General features: G+C 45.0%; 3 non-coding genes and 1 pseudogene across 3 annotated transcripts; all 4 read left to right on the forward strand.

The window, feature by feature from the left end:
• Positions 1 to 9,091: 9,091 nt before the first annotated feature.
• Positions 9,092 to 10,899, forward strand: LOC148023446 (18S ribosomal RNA). The gene has a single exon (XR_015694298.1). It is a non-coding gene; the product is annotated as an 18S ribosomal RNA (ribosomal RNA).
• A 341-nt stretch (positions 10,900 to 11,240) lies between these two features.
• On the forward strand, positions 11,241 to 11,393 carry LOC148023447 (5.8S ribosomal RNA). Its single transcript, XR_015693948.1, has one exon. It is a non-coding gene; the product is annotated as a 5.8S ribosomal RNA (ribosomal RNA).
• Positions 11,394 to 11,638: 245 nt separating this feature from the next.
• Positions 11,639 to 14,990, forward strand: LOC148023448 (25S ribosomal RNA). Its single transcript, XR_015693840.1, has one exon. It is a non-coding gene; the product is annotated as a 25S ribosomal RNA (ribosomal RNA).
• Positions 14,991 to 15,831: 841 nt separating this feature from the next.
• Positions 15,832 to 15,950, forward strand: LOC148023449 (5S ribosomal RNA; annotated as a pseudogene).
• The last annotated feature ends 607 nt before the right edge of the window (positions 15,951 to 16,557 follow it).

Here is a 16,557-nt window from a genome sequence, read left to right on the forward strand (position 1 = left end):
GGTGCTTGCATATGAGCTTCTGTTAATTCTTAGAGATGATAACTTGTGCTCTGATGTGATATTTATACATACACAACATCAAAGATATCTCATTGTTGTTCTACGAAACCCAAGTCAAGACTCAAATTCTCTTGGGGGCTCTAATGTGGTTGTCTAGTGTTATAGAACAAACTAAAGGTCCAAGGATTGTACCAATTAATGAGAGGGCTTGAAGTTCTCCACTACTACTACAAAGGTCCTGAAGTTTCCCTCATCCCCAACTAGTACACTTGTGTATCATTTGCAAACTTAAATCTAGAAGCTCATTGATGTTGAGATGACAAGCTCAACACATGCGGACATTGATGATGGACCGCCTGGTTAGATGGGTCCACACGTCTACACTTAGGACGTCGGTGGTCATTATGACTCTTACATGGCTACTGACTCATTACTTATTATATTCAAGTTGTTACACCTATTTACAACTGGCATATTTATAGCGCCAGTCGACCAATGTAGTCGGTTATGCATTGTTTGACTTAGTAGGCCACTTTCCTTTTATGTTGTATCTTATCTATACTTTGTGTACATTGTAAAGAGTGTGGAAGAAGAAGAAGAAATTAGCAAGAAAACGTTTTGGCCTCCATCTCTCTTCTTGTCTCTTGAGTGAGCTTCTCCTTGTGCATTTTGTGTGTGTTCGGTGTAGCATCTTGAGCAAGTCCCCCCACCACGCGATTCTTGACATGGTATCAGAGCCGCACCACTGAGAGAGGCTGATTTCGAAGGCAGAAGTGAAGGAGAAGAAGCAAGATTCGAGCAAGCAAGCCACGGGTAAGAAGCTCTCCCATCCTTCCACTCTTTCTCTTGGATAGTGCCTGTGGAGGCACCGGAAGCAGGGCATAGCAAAAATCTCAAATTGCAGTGAGATTTGGTGTGCGCGAAGAGCGCTGTATATTCTACAAAAATGCCCTTAAGGGCTTTTCCGCAGTTATTTTGGGCATCTGAGGCCGTTTCAGGGCCCGTTTTAGAGCTGTAAGGTTGTGGACAACAGTTTCAGGGTATGATGTGACTTCGACTGTATTGACCGAAAGTGGGTGCGCAGGTTATAGATTTCAGATCTGTAAGTTCAAAGGTGTTTACTAGCGAGTAAACATAAGGTTTATCTGCAAACTGGTTGCAGATTGCATGTATTGTTGAGTAGATAATGAAAAAGGCTGTCTGGTGTATTGCTGTGCACTACAGGTCGAGGGTTGCAGAAGATTTGCTTGCTGTTGGTATTAATTTTGTGATAATGACAGAGAATAGTGGAAGCCCCATCATTGAGAAGCTCGACAAGAACAACTACCCATCATGAAAGTTCCGTGTCACAAACTTCCTTATTGGAAAAGGCCTCTATGAGTTTGTTTTAGGTGAAGAAAAGGAGCCGGAGGTGAGTGATCCTCCAACTGCAGAAAAGACAAAGGCACGAAAGGAATGGAATGCAAAAGACAAGAAGGTCATGTATTGGTTGTCTGCAGTAATTGACAATAATATGCTGGGACACATTAGAAATGCAGAGAATGCATATGCAGCTTGGACCATACTTGAAAGTATGTTTTCTGTAAATACAAAGGCACGAAAGATTCAACTCAAGCAAGAGTTGAATACATTGAAGAAAGGGAAGAGATCTATCAATGAGTATGCATTGAAGGTAAGGAGCATTACAGATGCATTGGCAGCGATTGATGCAATGCCCGATGATGATGATTTGGTGTCGTCAACCTTGGGTGGACTTAATAATGAAAAGGCTTGGAAGTCTTTTGTTAATTCCGTATATGTTAGAAAGCCATTCCCAGATTTCGATGAGTTGGTCTCTCTAATGATCACTGAAGAAATCAACATGCAGAGTGAGACATCTGAAAGAAGTGGTGAACAGGTCCAGGCTTTCTACTCCAGTTCAGGAAGGGGATGTGGCAGGTTCTCTTCAAGAGGCTGTGGTACAGGACGTGGTAGTGACAACCAGCAAAACAGATTGAATCAGCAATTTGGCGATATGCAGGTTTCAGGAGGTCGTGGTAATTTTAGAGGCAGGGGGAGCTTTAGAGGAAGAGGTGGATGGCAGAACAGGGGCTCTAACAACTCTGGTATTGTGTGTCACTACTGTAGCAAAACAGGTCATATTGCAGCCCAATGTTATGCTAAGAAAGATGATATTCGCAGTGGTAAGTTGCAGCAAGGAAACTATGCATCGTCTTCACGACAGAATGAAGACAAAAATGAACATCTTTTTGTTATGCAGCATATGCTGAATGCTATTATAGGAAAGGGAACACATGATGATGTTTGGTATGTTGATTCAGGTGCATCCAATCATATGACCAGCCATGCAGAATGGTTTGGAGAGATGCAGGATTTGCAAAATGCAGGTTATGTGCAGACGGGTGATGATTCATGCCACCCAATTTCACACATTGGAAAAGTTCCCTTGTCCTTGCATGATGGTAAGACAAAGAGTCTTTCAGATGTATTATATGTGCCATCTATTACAAAGAACTTGGTGTCAGTCGGTCAAATGGTAGAGCAAGGGCTGCAAGTTAGATTTAATGCAAAGGGCTGCTTTGTAGAAGACTTCAATGACAAGTGCAGGTTGGTAGCAAAGGGAAGTAGAGTTGGACGTATGTTTACTCTGGATGCTAGAATTCCTACTATGAATGTTGCTATGTATGCCAAAGGAAAAGGTGTTGTTGCAGATATTGAAATTTGGCACAAATACATTGGACATGCAAATGTACAAAGGCTGAAATTAATGCAGTCCAAAGGGTTGGTTACAGGTTTGCCTACATTTAGAGTTGCAGAATTTCATAAGGTATGCGAAGCATGTCAGTTTGGTAAGCAGGCAAGACAACCCTTTTCACATGACAAAGATGTAAGCAGAAATATCCTTGATGTTGTGCATACAGACATTTGGGGACCTACACAAAATGTATCTCTTGGAGGCAGTTCATACTTTGTCACATTCATTGATGATTGTTCTAGAAAGCTGTGGGTATATTTTATGAAGGAAAAGAGTGAAGCGTTTGAGCACTTTAGAACTTTCAAGGCTGTAGTTGAAAGAGAAACAGGCTTGAAAGTAAAGTGCTTGAGGTCAGATGGAGGGGGAGAGTACCTCTCAAATGAGTTCAGTGATTTTCTGAAGTCTCATGGGATAAAGAGACAGTTCACATGCAGGTATACCCCACAGCAAAATGGGGTTGCAGAAAGGAAAAACAGGCATATTGCAGAAGTTGCACGTGCCTTGATGGCTGAAAAGAATATGCCTAAGCATTTTTGGTCTAAGGCTGTTCATACTGCTGTTTATATTATGAACATAACTCCCACAGCTGCAGTTCATGGTATGATTCCCGAAGAATGTTTTACAAGTAAGAAGCCTGATGTTTCACACTTGAAAGTGTTTGGCTGCATTGCATATGTTCATGTGCCAGATGAGTTGCGGAAGAAACTGGATCCAAAGGCTGAAAAGTGTGTCTTTATTGGATACTCTTTAGAGCAGAAAGGGTATTGCTGTTATAACCCTGTCACATGTAAGTTCAGAGTGAGCAGGGATGTCATCTTTGATGAAATGAGCAGTTGTATGCATTTAGTGGTGATGCATTGGATGATGGTGATGATCATGACACTCATGTGCAGGCTGAAAAGCAAGAATCACGAACTCTTAGTGGACCAGAGACATCATCTGGTAGTCCTTGGTCTGGGAGACTAAGGAGTACCTCTACATCTTCGGGTGCATCTAGTAGCACTACAGGTAAAGACAAAGAAAAGAATAAAGCGTCAGAAGGCATTGATGTAGTTCTTGATGGAGACTCCAGTGGCTCAGAGAGCTTGGATGATGAGTTTGGCATTCCTTCAGTGAGGACTCCAGGTGTGCAGAGAGCACGCGTTAATGCAAAGACTCCATTGAGTGATCCAGTGGTACGCAGGTCTAGCACGGTGAGATACCTTGTTAAAAGATTTGGTTTTGAAGGTTATGCAACTCACCATTATTCTTATATGGTGAAACTACTTGAGGATGTTGAGCCCACATGTTTTCAGGAGGCTGTTGGTTATGCTCATTGGGATACAGCAATGGATGAGGAGATGGCTGCATTAGAGGCCAATAAGACTTGGGATCTAGTATCATTGCCAAAGGGCAAGAAAGCTATTGGATGTAAGTGGGTTTATAAGATTAAGCACAATGTAGATGGTTCTATTAGTAGGTACAAAGCTAGGCTGGTTGCAAAAGGCTATGCCCACACACATGGCATAGATTATGATGAAACCTTCAGTCCAGTTGCTAGGATGGCAACTGTCAGATGTGTGATTGCTTTGGCAGTAGCCAAAGGTTGGAGATTGCAGCAAATGGATGTGAAGAATGCCTTCTTGCATGGTGATTTGCAGGAAGAAGTGTATATGGATCAGCTAGCAGGTTATGAGGATTTAGAGCATCCCACGTATGTGTGCAGGTTGAAGAAGGCGCTCTATGGGCTCAAGCAAGCACCTAGAGCATGGTCTGACAAGATCAGAGAGCATCTTGTCAATATTGGCTTTTATGTTTCTGATGCTAATCACTCACTTTATGTGAGAAAGGGAGATGCAGGTTTGGTCATCATAGTCATCTATGTGGATGACTTGATTATTACAGGTGATAGTGATAGTGGGATTGCTGAAGTCAAGGACTCTTTGAAGAAGAAGTTTGAGATGAAGGATTTAGGTGAGCTAAGATACTTCCTTGGCATTGAGGTGATCAGATGTGATGATGGTATATGGCTGTCCCAAAGACAGTATGGCTTGGATATGTTGTCCAAGTATGGTATGATAGCATGCAAACCACTTTCAGTTCCGTTGGAGCAGAATGTAAAGTTGAGTGCTGATGTTGGGGATGAGATAGAAGACCCTACTATGTTCAGGAGGATAGTGGGGAGTTTGATCTACATGACCATTACAAGGCCAGACTTGAGCTACGCTGTTGGTCTTGTGAGTAAATTTATGCAAGTACCTAGAAAGCCACACTTGGATGCAGTCAGACACATATTGAGATATGTGAAGTCCACATTACATTATAGACTTTTCTATGAGGCAGGTACAGATGTACATGTGTTTGGATACACAGATGCAGATTGGGCTGGTAGTATGTCTGATAGAAGATCTACCAGCAGATACATGTTCTCTCTTGGTAGTGCAGCAGTTGCTTGGAGCAGCAAAAAGCAATCTACAGTTGCTTTGTCGAGTACAGAGGCTGAGTATAGAGGTGCTGCTATTGCAGCATGTGAGGTAGTATGGCTGCAAAAGTTATTGGTTAATTTGGATGTGTAGGTGGAAGGTCCAGTTGTCATTTATTGTGACAACATGAGCAGTATACAGTTGGCTAGGAACCCTGTGTTCCATGCCAGGACAAAACATATTGAGGTACACTACCACTTTGTGAGAGAGAAGGTATTAGCAGGTGAGATTGACTTGGTGTATGTCAACACACATAATCAGATAGCTGACATCTTCACGAAGGCATTGGGTACAGAGAAGCTTCAAAAGTTTCGAAGCTTACTTGGATTTGCAGAGATGCAGTTGAGCTTGAGGGGGAGTGTTGAGATGACAAGCTCAACACATGCGGACATTGATGATGGACCGCCTGGTTAGATGGGTCCACACATCTACACTTAGCACGTCGGTGGTCATTATGACTCTCACATGGCCACTGACTCATTACTTATTATATTCAGGTTGTTGCACCTATTTACAGCTGGCATAGTTATAGCGCCAGTCGACTAGTGTAGTCGGTTATGCATTGTTTGACTTAGTAGGCCACTTTCCTTTTATGTTGTATCTTATCTATACTTTGTGTACATTGTAAAGAGTGTGGAAGAAGAAGAAGAAATCAGCAAGAAAACGTTTTGGCCTCCATCTCTCTTCTTGTCTCTTGAGTGAGCTTCTCCTTGTGCATTTTGTGTGTGTTCGGCACAGCATCTTGAGCAAGTTCCCCCACCACGCGATTCTTGACAATTGAAATCTAGCATGGGATGCCTAATCTCGGTTGAGAAAAAACTTCATCATTTAATTGAGACTGGGTTGTGTTTTAGGTATGAACTTGTGTTTCACTGCCCAAAGTGTCATAGATGCAAAATATTTTTATTGCATTGCTTTGGCATATCTAAGTTATGCACATGTGAAGTGCAAGTTAATTTGGATACTATGACAGTATAGGGCAATGGGAGACATCAACAAAAGTTGTTACAAGTTATGTTGTATAGGTATTAGTGGATGCCTAGTCACAATCTTGGTCTAGGACATTAAATCATCTTGTAAAAATGAATTGTAATGTCATTTGGGCTAATAAAAATTAGACATTTAATGTCTAGACTAAGGTTAATGAAAGTTAGAATAACTTTCTTATTCAAAGGGCTTGGCACATTAAATGTGGATGGGCAAAGACCTATTTATGGATAGGGATGGTAATTTTTAATTTCCACAATTAGCTAATTGTTGGAAATTAAAGTCTATAAGTTGAGATACGATTAGAACGTATGCCACTTGTTAAGCTAGAGGAGAGTTGATTGGGGCCATTTGAGGTTGGAGAGAGGGGATTCCTACCAAGGCAAGGTTATCTGACACTTTTGTTAGAGGGATTGTCAATTATGGATGCATGCTTTGTTATGTACTAAGCTTCATTGTTCATGAGTAGTGACTTGGTTGTAGCTTAATAGATCTCTTTGTTGCTTGGAGATATCTTATGCATAGTTAGCTCATGTACTTCATTACCCCTTGGTTTAGGATGCATCTATGTATGTGACACTTTTCTAGTTCTCTAATAGTATTTGGTGCTTGGAGTTCTACGCTCTTCATTAGTCGCTATTAGTTGCATTTAAATTTGTTGTTATCCAAACTTTCATGGGAGTGGGTGCATTTTGTTTATGGTTTAGCCTTGGTTGTAGTTGACTTCTCATGGACTATAGTTTTATGGACAAAACTATTGTACTTCAACTTTCACCTATTTTATTGAGGTTATTGTCATTGAGACTAGTAGTGGTGTGTGGCAATCATGGGAAAATATATGTGATCTTTATGATAAATAGATCCTGGCTTTGCAGTTGTATTGGACCTTTGTATGAAGAAAGGAACTCCTATATCTACTCATTTGAATGAGTTCCATTCTATTTATAGGCTAGCTTATATCACAAAAGATGGTCTTTGATGGCAATATTAAGTCTATGTTCCTGCTTGTTACTCTGTTTAAGTCATGGAACACATTTCGTGCTATCATGCACTAATGCTTGTGAGGATGGCTTTACATGCTCAACTATAGAGGGAACTTTACCCCACTAAAGAGGTTAAGAGGAAGAATATTGATGCAACTTGAGTCTCTTATACTCTCAGAATTTGAGGTCGACATGATAGTAGAGGTAGTAATGACCATCATGGTAGAGACCCATAATAGAATAGGTCTAAGTCTAGATCTCATGGGTAGCCTTGCAGGAAATCCTACAATCCGAAGTCTTCATTTATATGCCATTATTCTAGGGGAACACATACAACCACAGTGTCATAAAATACACCAAGATAGGCATGATAAAGGCAAATAAAAAAGCAAGATTATCATAAATTGTTGGATGATTAGTGCATCACTAAATTGATTTTCAAGATCGAATAGATTAATACATTGGAATACGAGTCACATGACTACATATTGTTTTCTTCTTCACTTTAGTCACACAATTGACTAATGGTTAGTTCTCATTCTCTCAATGTTTATTACTTGATTTGGGGGATTCCTTTCATGTGGCTCCACATCACAGTTAGTTTTACACTTATCGTACTATGTCACATTCTATACGATTGACTTGCAATTTTCTATAGGTACTTTTATGTTGCATGATGTACATCATGTCCCAACTATAATGAAAAGCCTTATTTTTACTGGATAGTTGGATGATGCTTGTTATCATGTCTCTCTTGGTGATTTTTCTTAGAAGATTACTCATAGCAACCTCATTTTTGCTAGAGATGCCAAAGTTAGCAGTATTTATCCATTGCTTGTTTTTGGATCTATGGATCATATATTGGCCATCACTCATCTTCTGAATGTATCTTTGTGGCATTGTCAACTTGGGCACATGTCACTTAAAGGAATGAAAGTTTTGACTCCTTTGCAATATCTCCCACCCCTTGACTATTCTTATTTTGATTATTGTGATCATTGCTTATATGGCAAGAAAAATCGTAATGCTCTTCAAAAGTCTAGCTCTACAAGCATGGGTGAGTTGTTGGCTCTTGTTCATTCTGATGTCTCTCATCCCATACTGTGTCAGTCTCTTCAAGTAGTGCTTAGTATTTTGTTATGTTCATTGATGATTTTTCCTATAAAGTATGGGCCTATCTCATAAATAAAAAATTAGATGTTTTAGCTACTTTTCAATGTTTTGTTGCCATGTACCCCCCGCCCAACGGTTAGGCTCAAGTGACTTGTGGTGATCCTTGTGAGGACATCGCATCGTGGCAGTCAACATGTGCCCACTAGGCGGTGAGGAGCGAAGTGCGGTGCCTTGAAAATGTGTCTAGTTGGTGGCGAGATCGTGTTCGAGCTCCATGGTTCTCAATGCTAACAACGAACCTCATTGTGAATATTGTGTGGCTTGTATCGATACGGATGGTCCGAAACTGATGGAACGATGTGATCGAGGTGCGCCTTCGTTGGCGGGGCTTGTTCCCAGTGGGGTTGAGTGCACCTCACGATGGGCTCTTGTTGATGCGAAATGGTGGAATGCATGAGTATTTCCATCGTCTTTCGACTCGACACGAGCTCGGGATGTGGGAGACAAGACAACGTGGAGTACGCCTCATGTGTGGTGGTGGCGATGGCCGATGCATGTGCTCATGTGGGGCTTGGTCCACGGTGGGAAACGAAAGCATGTGCTTGTCCCATCCCAATTTGTCATTTTTTTTCCCTCCTCGTACACTCTCGAGCCTTCGTGCTCCTCCCCTCTTTCTCTTTACATCAAGAACAACACATTGGTGATGAGGTCGTGCCTTTTTGCCCCGCAACCACACTTGATGTGGAGTCGGAACGCGCAGTAGCGTTGCTGCTTGTGTAACGAAATATAGCTACCTGGTTGATCCTGCCAGTAGTCATATGCTTGTCTCAAAGATTAAGCCATGCATGTGTAAGTATAAACTCTCTTGTACTGTGAAACTATGAATGGCTCATTAAATCAGTTATAGTTTCTTTGATGGTACCTTGCTTCTCGGATAACTGTAGTAATTCTAGAGCTAATACGTGCACCAACTCCCGAATTCTGGAAGGGACGCATTTATTAGATAAAAGGTTGATGCGGGCTTGTTCGATGACGCAGTGAATCATGATAACTTGCTGAATCGCACAGCCTCAGCGCCGACGATGGTTCATTCAAATTTTTGCCCTATTAAATTTCTGCCCTATCAACTTTCGATGGTAGGATAGAGGCCTACCATGGTGGTGATGGGTGACGGAGAATTAGGGTTTGATTCCGGAGAGGGAGCCTGAGAAACGACTACCACATCCAAGGAAGCCAGCAGGTGCGCAAATTACCCAATCCCGACACGGGGAGGTAGTGACAATAAATAACAATATTGGGCTTTTACAAGTTTGGTAATTGGAATGAGTACAATCTAAATCCCTTAACGAGGATCCATTGGAGGGCAAGTCTAGTGCCAGCAGCCTCAGTAATTCCAGCTCCAATAGCATATATTTAAGTTGTTGTAGTTAAAAAGCTCGTAGTTGGATCTCAGGGCGGGGCGTGCGGTTCGCCTCCTTTGGTGTGTACTGATCGCCCCGCCCTTTCTGTCGGAGACGTGCTCCTGGACTTAATTGGCTGGGACTTGGGTTTGGCGATGTTACTTTGAAAAAATTAGAGTGCTCAAAGCAAGCCTATACTCTGAATACATTAGCATGGAATAACGTGATAGGACTTTGGTCTTATTGTGTTGGTCTTCCAGGACCAGAATAATGATTAATAGGGACAGTTGGGGGCATTTGTATTTCATTGTTAGAGGTGAAATTCTTGGATTTATGAAAGACGAACTACTGCGAAAGCATTTGCCAAGGATGTTTTCATTAATCAAGAATGAAAGTTGGGGGCTCGAAGATGATCAGATACCGTCCTAGTCTCAACCATAAATGATGTCGACTAGGGATTGGCAGATGTTATTTTGATGACTTTGCTAGCACCTTATGAGAAATCAAAGTTTTTGGGTTTCGGGGGGAGTATGGTCGCAAGGTTGAAACTTAAAGGAATTGACGGAAGGGCACCACTAGGAGTGGAGCCTGCGGCTTAATTTGACTCAACACGGGGAAACTTACTAGGTCCAGATATAGCAAGGATTGATTCTATGGGTGGTAGTGCATGGCCGTTCTTAGTTGGTGGAGTGATTTGTCTGGTTAATTCTATTAACGAAGGAGACCTCAGCCTGCTAACTAGTTACACGAAGGATCCTCTTCGTGGCCAACTTCTTAGAGGGACTATGGCTGTCTAGGCCATGGAAGTTTGAGGCAATAATAGGTCTGTGATGCCCTTAGATGTTCTGGGCCACACGTGCGCTACACTGATGAATTCAACGAGTTTACCACTTGGGCCAAGAGGTTTGGGTAATCTTTTGAAATTTCATCGTGATAGGGATAGATCATTGCAATTATTGATCTTCAACGAGGAATTCCTAGTAAGCGCGAGTCATCAGCTCACGTTGACTATGTCCCTGCCCTTTGTACACACCGCCCGTCGCTCCTACCGATTGAATGGTCCGGTGAAGTTTTCGGATTGTGGCGATGCTGGTGATTCGCCACCGGTGACGTTGTGAGAAGTTCATTAAGCCTTATCATTTAGAGGAAGGAGAAGTCGTAACAAGGTTTCCATAGGTGAACCTACAGAAGGATCATTGACACACATCTATGAGAACAATGAGAACCGTGGAATATCCATGAGGGATCATGCTCGGAGGCCCATTCGGCATTGTCTCTCCGCTCGTTGGAGTCGGACGACATCGGGGGAGGCTATGCTTTGGGGTCGTCCCATGACCATGCGGGTGGAGGAGGAAGGAGGGACGCCTTCGACCTCTCTCCCTTGTTCGAGGTGATCCCCCTTCATTGTGCCCATTCGAGCACGCCGCCACCTTGATAAACCCTTGCCCCTCCCCGCACACGGGGGTGGCAGGAGGAACTTAATAAACCTTGTCTTGTCTGAGATTCCTCCCAAGGGGAGGATTGAAAAAAAGAATGCAACGACTCTCAACAACAGATATCTTGGCTCTTGCAACGATGAAGAACGCAGCGAAATGCGATACATAGTGTGAATTGCAGAATTTCGTGAATCATCGAGTCTTTGGACGCAACTTGCGCCCGCGGCTCATCCAAGAGCATGCCTACTTGAGCATCCCTAACTCCCCCACACCCTCTCCCCTTCTTCGGGGGAGGGTGGAATTGGTCATTTGTGCTCCAACGTGATGCTATGATTGGCTGAAATGTACCGACATCACCATCGTGCGGTGACGTTGCTCTACAAGGGTGGTTCATCTCCTCGTCGAGGTGGCGGCTATTTGCAGGTGCCTCTTCCAGGGTGCACATGTCAGATCAGGCTCTTCGAAGCCAGGGGCTTGCCCTTGACGACCCTAAATGCAACTCGAACCTCAAATCAGGCAAGGCTATCCCCGCTGAGTTTAAGCATATCACTAAGCAGCGGAAAAGAAACTAACCAAGATTTTCCTAGTAGCTATGAGCGAACTAAAAAGAGCCTAGCTTGGAAATCGCATGACTTTGCCATGCGAATTGTAGTCTAGACAGGCGTCCTTTATGGCGGATCGAGCCCAAGTCCCCCTAGAAAGGGGCGTTAGAGAGGGTGAAAGCCCTATCGAGCTCGAACCCTGTCACTCCACGAGGCATCGTCGACGAGTCGAGCTGTTTGGGAATGCAGCCCTAAGTGGGTGGTAAATTCCATCCAAGGCTAAATATGGGCAAGAGACCGATAGCGAACAAGTACCGTGAGGGAAAGATGAAAAGGACTTTAAAAAGAGAGTTAAAAAGTGCTTGAAATTGCTGGGAGGGAAGCGAATGGAGGCTGCAGGTGCACCTCAGTTGGATGCGAAATGGTGTGAACTGGTTCGCCACTTGACATGGGGCACTGATCAACATGGGCCGGTGTGGCGGGACAAGAGTGGGCTTTAGATGGCTCGTCGATGCTGTCGCATTGGCCGATGAATGAAGCGTGCACCACTTGTGGTGGGCTTTGCACCTGCACGCTCAGGACACTGGCGCTCTGGGCTTTCCATCCGACCCGCCTTGAAACATGGACCAAGGAGTCTAACATGTACGCGAGCTGGTGGGTGGCAAACCCATGGAGGTGTAATGAACCTGACATGTGGGATTCCCTTCACGGGGTGCACCATTGACTGACAATGATCTTTTGTGAAATGTTCGAGTGGGAGCGTACCTGTTGGGACCTGAAAGATGGTGAACTATGCCTGAGCAGGGTGAAGCCAGAGGAAACTCTGGTGGAGGCTCGTAGTGATATTGACGTGCAAATCGTTTGTCAAACTTGGGTATAGAGGCAAAAGACTAATCAAACCATCTAGTAGCTGGTTCTCTCCAAAGTTTCCCTCAGGATAACTGGAGCTCCTTGCAGTTTTATCAGGAAAGTGAATGATTAGAGGCATCGGGTGTGAAACACCCTCGACCTATTCTCAAACTTTAAATAGGTAAGCTATTGGGGTTGCTCTGTTGAACCCCGATGCGGAATGCGAGCTCCAAGTTGGTCATTTTTGGTAAGCAGAATTGGCGATGTGAGATGAACCGAAAGCCGGGTTATGGTGCCGAACTGCGCGCTAACCTAGATCCCACAAAGGGTGTTGATTGATTAAGACAGCAGGACAGTGGTCATGGAAGTTGAAATTCGCTAAGGAGTGTGTAATAACTCACCTGCCGAATCAACTAGCCCCGAAAATGGATGGCGCTGAAGCGCGCAACTTATACTCAGCCATCGGGGCAAGTGCGAGGCCCCGATGAGTAGAAGGGCGTGGGGGTCATGGCGTAGCTTTGGGCGCGAGCCTGAGTGGAATGGCCCCCAGTGCAGATCTTGGTGGTAGTAGCAAATATTCAAATGAGAACTTTGAATGCCGAAGTGGAAAAATGTTCCATGTGAACAACAATTGGACATGGGTTAGTCGATCCTAAGAGATGGGGCAGTCCTGTGTCAAGGGCGCAATGCACGCCGCTCATCAAAAGGGAATCGGGTTAATATTCCCGAACCGGGACGTGACGTGGATGGCAACGTGATCGAATCCACCCTGAATTCAGATCACTCGGAGATACGATCCAGCTGGTACAGCACCGCATGTCTCGTGGTGTCCACTGCGCCCCCGATGGCCTGTGAAAATCTGGAGGAGCGAATGCCGATCATGCCTGATCGTACTCATAATCGCATCAGGTGAATAGCCTCTGGCCAATAGAACAATGTAGGAAGGAAAGTCGGCAAAACAGATCTGTAACTTCAGGAAAAGGATTGGCTCTGAGGGCTGGGTCTAGGGGTCTCCTTCTTGACCTCGGAGGCTGTCGAGGGTCTGCCCGAGTTGCCCCAGCGGGGAGGGCGGACCTCCGCATGCCGATTGAATGACGGGGGCAGAACGTCATCCCTCGTGGGGCAGCCCTTCCTAGGTGGTGAACAACCGTCTCAAAACTGGTACGGACAAGGGGAATTTGATTGAAATTCAACCAAGCGTGGGTAAACGGTGGGAGTAACTATGACTCTCTTAAGGTAGCCAAATGCCTCGTCATCTAATTAGTGACATGCATGAATGGATTAACGAGATTCCCATTGTCCCTATCTACTATCTAGTGAAACCACAACCAAGGGAATGGGCTTGGAAGAATCAGTGGGGAAAGAAGACCTTGTTGAGCTTGGAAGAATCAGTGGGGAAAGAAGACCCTATTGAGCTTGGAAGAATCAGTGGGGAAAGAAGACCCTGTTGGAAGAATCAGTGGGGAAAGAAGACCCTATTGAGCTTGAATCTAGTCCCCGACTTTGTGAAATGACTTGAGAGGTGTAGAATAAGTGGGAGCCTTTGGCGCAAGTGAAATACCACTACTTTTAACGTTATTTTACTTACTCTGTGAGGTGGAGGTGGGGCTCGGCCCCTACTTCTGGTCTTAAGGTGCACTCGCGTACCAATCCAGGAAGAAGACATTGTCAGGTGGGGAGTTTGACTAGGGTGGCACATATGTTAAACGATAACATAGGTGTCCTAAGATGAGCTCAATGAGAACAGAAATCTTGTGTGGAACAAAAGGGTAAAAGCTCATTTGATTTTGATTTTTAGTACGAATAAAAATTGTGAAAGCATGACCTATCGATCCTTTAGTGTTTCAGAATTTGAAGCTATAGGTGTCAGAAAAGTTACCACAGGGATAATTGGCTTGTGGCAGCTAAGCGTTCATAGCGACGTTGCTTTTTGATCCTTTGATGTTGGCTCTTCCTATCATTGCGAAGCAGAATTCGCCAAGTGTTGGATTGTTCACCCACCAATAGGGAACGTGAGCTAGGTTTAGACTGTCGTGAGACAAGTTAGTTTTACCCTACTGATGAGTGGTGCCGTAATAGTAATTCAACTTAGTATGAGAGGAACCGTTGATTTACATAATTGGTCATTGCGCTTGGTTGAAAAGCCAATGGCGCGAAGCTACCATGTGTAGGATTATGTGACTGAATGCCTCTAAGTCAGAATCCATGCTACATGTGACGCTATCTACCTCCCTGGTTGTTACTGACTAATAGTAGGGGCGCTTATGCATCCCCGAGAGCATGTGTCGAGAGTCTCCCTCGAGGTGCTAGAAGTGGTCTCCTCGAGGACTCTGAATGGAAATTCCAAATAATCGGGGAGATGAATCCTTTGCAAATGAATCAAATATGTGGATGGGTATTGTAAGTGGCAGAGTAGCCTTGCTGCTACGATCCACTGAGATTCAGCCCGCCGCACCGATTTGTCCCCCTTCCGCTTGGTTCGATGGGGTTTTCTTGGCCTCAGCCCTTGTGTGTCATGGCACGCCCCTATGTCCTCACGTACACCATGCTCCCAATCTAGCCTAGCTCATGTGGGCAGTTTGATCGTCTTCTCTTCACATTCCTTGCCTTGGGTCTCTTGAGTTAGTGCGATTTTCGTGCTTGTCTCATCTCGTCGGCATCCACGGCATTCCAAGTCCGCCCGTCGTGGCATGGATTCTACAACTCAGATCTTTTGTGCATCGCCTCCACGTGCGTGGGATTCTCTTCACGTGGACATGTGCCCTCCACAAAGTGGATTCTATGACTTAATCTTTTGTACCTCGTTGCCTTTATGTGCATGAGGTTCTCTTCGCATGGATGCTCACCCTCGGTATCATAAAGGGCACCCGATGGCATTCCAAGTCCATACATGGCATGGATTCTATGACTCAATCTTATGTGCGCGGGGTTTAGTGCTCGCATGGACACACATCCTCCATGGTATGAATGGCATGTCGTGGCATGCCCCCTCTCCCTCACCACCTTGTGGCATGTTGTGGGCACGTGTCCTCCATGGCACGTATTCTGTGACTTGATCTTTTTTACATCGTCGCCTATGTGTGCACGGGGTGCTCTTCATGTGGATGCTTGCCCTTCATGTCAGAAATGGCATGCATGGCATTCAACCTTTTGTGCGTTGCCTCCATGTGCATGCGGTTTAGGGTTCGCATTGAGTCGCATCCTTCGTGGCACGAATGGCATGGCATGCCGCCATGCCTCGCTCTTGAGCTCTCTCATGCCACTTTGTTAGTATAAAGAGCTCTTTGGAATTCCTTTGTGTTCGTGGTGCAGTCATACCAATGCTAATACATCGGATCCCATCAGAACTCCATAGTCGAGCACGCTTGGGCCAGAACAATATTGGGATGGGTGACCTCCCGGGAAGTCCTGGTGCTGCACCCTTTTGCATGCTTGTTTCGAGACCATGGCATGACAATCCCCTCGGATCACGTCTTGACTCTCCACACTGACATTGTGGTAGGAAACCCCCTCGCCTCGCCATGACATGACACCTCCTCTCCTCGTCGCAATTGTCTTTGTGTATGTCGTGCACGTTCCCTCCCTCTGCCTTACTTTGACATGATACCCCCTCCTCACGATGCGAGGTTTTTTGGGAGCGGAGGGTGTGCCATGTTGTGGGGGGGGGGGGGGGTGCCATGTCGTTGGGGGGGAGGGCGGGTAGGGTGGAGCGGGGCTTTTTTAGGGGGGGTGCGCCGTGTCGTGGGGGCGGTGAGGTGTGGTGGGTTGAGCGTGGTTTTTTGAGGTGGGGTGGTGTGCCATGTCGTGGGGGGTGAGGTGAGGTGGGGTGGGTTGAGCAGGGTTTTTTTGAGGTGCATTGGGGTGGTGTGGATGGAGTGGGGTTTTTTTAGGGGGGTTGCCATGTCATTGGGGGGGAGGGGGGGATTGTGCCATGTCATGGGGGGGCGGGGGGTTGGGTGGAGTGGGGTTTTTTTAGGGGGTGCGCCGTGTTGTGGGTGGGTGAGGTGGGGTGGGTTGATCGAGGTTTTTT

The sequence above is a fragment of the Lygodium microphyllum genome, chromosome 16 (genome assembly GCF_053477565.2).
Source record: "Lygodium microphyllum isolate KBCC chromosome 16, Lygodium_microphyllum_v1.1.10, whole genome shotgun sequence".
Lineage (NCBI taxonomy): Eukaryota > Viridiplantae > Streptophyta > Polypodiopsida > Schizaeales > Lygodiaceae > Lygodium > Lygodium microphyllum.